This window comes from Barbus barbus (assembly GCF_936440315.1).
Source record: "Barbus barbus genome assembly, chromosome: 18".
In the NCBI taxonomy this organism is placed as follows: domain Eukaryota; kingdom Metazoa; phylum Chordata; class Actinopteri; order Cypriniformes; family Cyprinidae; genus Barbus; species Barbus barbus.
Window position 1 is genome coordinate 26,050,558 of NC_136746.1, and position 5,352 is coordinate 26,055,909.

Here is a 5,352-nt window from a genome sequence, read left to right on the forward strand (position 1 = left end):
GCTAAATATAATGTTTGTTGCTGTCTCAGGCTCTTATAGGAATTATCCAAAAAATATTTAGTTTTAAAGCAAAACTTAAGGATATTCTAACATACATTAGATGTAAACAGGGACCAATGTGTTAGCAGGCTTAAAAGCAGAAATGTGAAGATTATTTTTGAGCTAATAAATAATTTTTGAAGTAGAAACCTAAAATAGTATTTTCTTTTAAAACATACTCCAATAATCATTTTTTTACAACTTTGAAAAATCATATTTTACAATCTAGTTTGAGCCATGCATGCAAACAGACTTGTCCTAGTGTGATTCGATCCTTCTTATCTCAAAACATATTTAATGTTTAAGCAGCATGTCTACACTTCTGCAGAAGTGAAGATTTCAGCGTTTATTGTGGCCACATTTTTTTAAGTGCCTTACTGTAAAACTACGGGGTGAGGCAACATCGTTTTCTGTGGTAATCAGCATTACGCCACAAACGCAAGGAATAGTTCAAGAGTTCAGAGTGAGCCCAGGGACCACAAACACATCCAGTGACTCTCACCCACAGGGTATTGTTAATATAAAGAGGCAATGTTCATGTGCATGAATGCACATGTGTTGTCTTCCACGTTGCTTGCCTGTGAGGATGTTGAGTATTATGTCAGAGCACATCCTTGGTTCCTCCATTGTCAACAGCTCCAGACAGGTGGTGTTCTCCCCCCGACAGCAGCCGTCAGAGGCTCCTTACCCTCTTACTGCCCTGGAAGGACCTCCAAACAACCTCCAGATGTTTCTCCAGCACTTTCTTTAAGCCAAACAGGAAATGGATTAACTAGCTCTATTCTCATGCCAATGTTCAGTAGCGGTCAGATTACTTCCCAGGATCATCCATAATCCCAGCTCACTCCCTGGGAATTGACTAGTCAGGAATACATATGTAACATATACACCACTGAAAAATTTGGGGGCAGTATTTTGTTTTTTTTAGGAAACTGAAAACTGTATTCAGTAAGCATGGATTTAATTGATCTAAAGCAGAGATGCACAAACCAGGGCTGTGCCATCCCATAACACAAGAAGATGGGGGGGGGGGGGTGGGGGTGGGGGGGGGCATGCCATATCTTCAATAGTTTTTTTTGTTGTTAACATTTTTATTGTTGCATTGAAATGTTTTTTTTTTTTATATAAATAACAATAAAATATTATTATTTAATGAAAAAATATTTTTAATATAACTGTATATAATGCAACATTTACTTTAGGCCCACGGCCCTGAGTCAAATTTTTGGTCCTTTATATTCAAAATGTTGGGCACCTCTAATCTAAAGTATATGGATTAAAAGCCATAAAAACTCAAAAAAAGTGAGTGGTGCCCAAACAAATCACGCTGGTAGTGGTTCCTAGATGTTCCTGTGTGGCACAAACACTATGGGACATGTTGCACACCAATGTTTTATGCCTATAGAGTTCGACACGTTTAAATTCCTAACCCTGAGTATGTGCAATAATAATGGTGGTCCTTGCCTTGACATCCTGATGAGTTCAGAAAGTCTTTTCCACGGCTCTTGTGGGAAAACAGATAAGTGTTAAAATGAGGTTCATTGTGTTGGTGTTGACCACATCAAAGACCCTGCAGAAGAACAGATGGTCTTTCCTGTTCTCCACACCACGCAAGGTCTCAAGATAACAGAAGCCTCAGAGGAAATAAAGGATATCCCTCAGAGAGCTGAGGTTCAACCAAATCATTCTGCCCCACATCAGTTGATGAATTGTAACTGTCTCTAAGGTAATATGGGGAACTGAAGAGGAACAATTAGGATTTCCTCCCAAGCTTCAGTCAGGATTTCCTTCCTTTTTGAAACTTCCAACCACTAATGAACGTGCCAAGGAAGTTGCAGGTCTTCTGAAACAGTTAAAACAGTTTGGTTTAGGTCGTTGCTCTGGCAGGAGTGCTAACTTTTCAAAGCAGTATTTTTTGTTTTTAAAAGCATCCTAAAAGTCCTCATCCTGACAAAGAGAGACAGTGTTTTTATTGAAGCTCCAACACTCCTGGTTACATCCATAACACTTCAGCAGACAATAAGCTCAGACTCAGCAGGACGTGTCTTTTCATCTCTCCTGAGGAAAACTGCCCCAGTCAGACACCTCTCTCTCTCCTCCCTTCCTGTATCTCCTCCTGCACGTGTGAGAGCGTTTGCCCGGGCAGAAGCCATAAAACCATTGAAAGTGCTGCTACGATGACTGCTTGGAAGATACTGATTCTTCAACTCAAGACCTAATGGACTCTTAAGCCTGTCACCTGTGAATGACACTTCTGTTAGGAAAATAAAGTACCCAAATTAAATTTTGACATACTGTATTTTTAGTTGACTACTTTGAAAAACAATCTTTGTCTACAAAATTTATCTGACTTTGAAACTTCAGCAAAGACGACTTACCCTTTTACTATAAGGGTAAAATAAGATCCTTCCACCTGTTTTGGGACCCTTACTGCTCATTTGGGGGTACATACTTATGTTGTAAACACAAGATTATAGGAGTAGGTTTTACAATAAAATACTTCTTTCTACTTAAAAATGTAATATTTAATTCAGTGTGGTACTTGCTGTTTCTTAGTAATTATTTGTGAAACTTGCTAGCAATAATAGTGAAGTGACATACTGGCAAGTCTGGTGACCCATACTCGGAATTTGTGCTCTGCATTTAACCCATCCAACGTGCACACACTGCAGTGAACACACACACACCGAGAACACACACCCGGAGCAGTGGGCAGCCATTTATGCTGCGGCGCCCGGGGAGCAGTTGGGGGTTCGGTGCCTTGCTCAAGGGCACCTCAGTCGTGGTATTGAGGGTGGAGAGAGCGCTGGACATCCACTCCCCCCACCTACAATTCCTGCCGGCCGGGGACTCGAACCCGCAACCTTTGGATTACGAGTCCGACTCTCTAACCATTAGGCCATGACTTCCCCAGATAGAAAATAGAGAGATAGAGTAGATAGAAAATCATCTGCTTGGAGCAATTGTCAATTATACAGTATAGTGTAGTTATACAAAGTATTCAGCTGCAGAATGCTGGAATTGGCCAATTCGATTTAAAGTGTTAGTTCACCCAAAAATGAAAATTAGCCTGTGTTTTACTCACCCTCAAAGCATCCTAGGTGTATATGACTTTCTTCTTTCAGACGAATCCAGTTGGAGTTATATTAAAAACTGTCCTGGCTATTCCAAGCATTGCAGTCAGCGGGTGTTTCTACTGAACAGTCCACAAGACGTCAAATAAAGCGCGTACATCCATAATAAAATGTGCCTCACACAGATCCAGCCGGTGAAAAAAGGCGTCCTGTAGCGAATCCATGCATTTTTGTAAGAAAAATAACCATATTTCAAACATAATAAACACTTCTCATCCAAGTGGATGCTGCACACTGGTGGTGGTTGAGGAGAGACCCCCCCACATGATTGTAAAGCGCTTTTGCGCTTTCCAGTTGATGACGTAGGACGTTAGCGTTGCGTGATTAGTGACGAATGCGGAGAGAGAACAAAACACTGCTCACGAATTACAAAGCCGAGGATTTGTAAAGAAAAATGTCGGAGGAATTCGATATAAGCCAAGAGGAGACTGGTTTTCCTTTGCTAAATTTTGTTAAAGTTCCTTTGCTCCTATAAACAAACTCGCGAGACTAGCATATCTCAGAGGCGCACGCAACTCATATGTCCTACGTCATCCGCCGGAACGTCTTACGCGACAGATACCGGAAGTGAGAGAAAAGTGTTTAATACATTTGAAATGTGGATATTTTTCTTATGAAAATGCATGGATTCGCTACAGGAGACCTTTATTCATGCCCCGGAGCCTTGTGAGGCACGTTTTATTATGGATGCGCGCGCGCGCGTTATTTGGGGACTTGTGGACAGTCGAACAGAAAGACCCAACGAATGGAATGATAAAGCTTGGAATAGCCAGGACAATTTTTTTATATAACTCAGATATGATTCGTCTAAAAGAAGAAAGTCATATACACATAGAATGCCTCCAGGGTGAGTAAAACACAGGCTAATTTTCATTTTTTGGTGAACTAACCCTTTAAGTATTTATCAGCATTGTAATCATCATCTTGACTCTTCTCTCATGCCAATAATATCCCAGTAAAACATGTGTAAAGTAAGCTGTGACCTGCTGGTTCTGTGATCAGGTGTAGGATTGGGGCTGGATGGTACGAACATGTCCCTGCAAATGCAGACAAACCATTAATTTTGTCTCTTTAATTAACACTCAATCTTGTTGCCTGTCTCTGTTGAACGAACAGGAGAGAGCAAATCACAATTCATATGCATTCTAGACAAGCTGTTACGAGTTTCAAATGCCAGCGAGGTGAATGGATGATACCAGGAATCTTATCATTCTATATCATCTGCCCAGATTGAGAAACCAGGCTATTCGAAGATCATAATCAACAATAACCGATAAGCCTCATAATCACCCACACATTATATTCATTATTGCTGATTATACAGATACCACCATAGGTATACTGTAAGGGAAACATAAAATTGTGTTTGAATAATTTCTGAAAGATCATGTGACAGAAGATTGGAGTAATGATGCTGAAAATTCAGCTTTGCATCACAGAAATAAATTAAATTTTAAAATATAATCAAATAGAATACTTTTAATTGTAATAATATTTTGCAGTTTTTTTTAAATTCTGCATTAATTTCATCAAATAAATGCCACCATAGTGAACATAAGAGACTTCCTAAAAAAAGCATCGTACTTTCATTTGTTTATTTGCAAAGCCTTTATGAAATTTAAAGTTAAAAACTGGGCAACAACAAAACTTGATCTCTACCAATGTTCAAACCAAGCTTATGCCTTCCTCGCAAGCTCTGAGAGCAAACAGTATCACTGGTGCTGACCTTTCATTTGTTTGCCGTCTCAGTTTGAGGTGAGTTCGAGTTCTCCACCCACTCCTTCAGACACTGCTGAGCATCATTATTCCCTCAAAGGGAAAAATAGAGCATATTCTATTTATCACCTTCAAGGAATAAGTGAACCAAAACAGCTTGACCTACAAGCTCATTGCTCAAACTTTAGGGAATATCCAATTAAATTTATACCTAGTGTTCTGTGTTTAGTGCTTGCTATAGAGGAAAACACCATCTCCTCTGGGTCCCGGGACTCTCTCTAGAATTGTCTTTTAGCGTCTCACAGGAGGAGCGCAGCATGAGTGGGCATCTTCTTTACCAAAATTGGGGCGTGTTGGTACATGCCCTGATTTAAGGCTCTCTGTCTCTGTTTGGGATCCCACTTCTGTCATTACCTCATCTCCCAAAAACAGAGCCGCTGAAGAAAGAGTGAAAGAGAAAAGT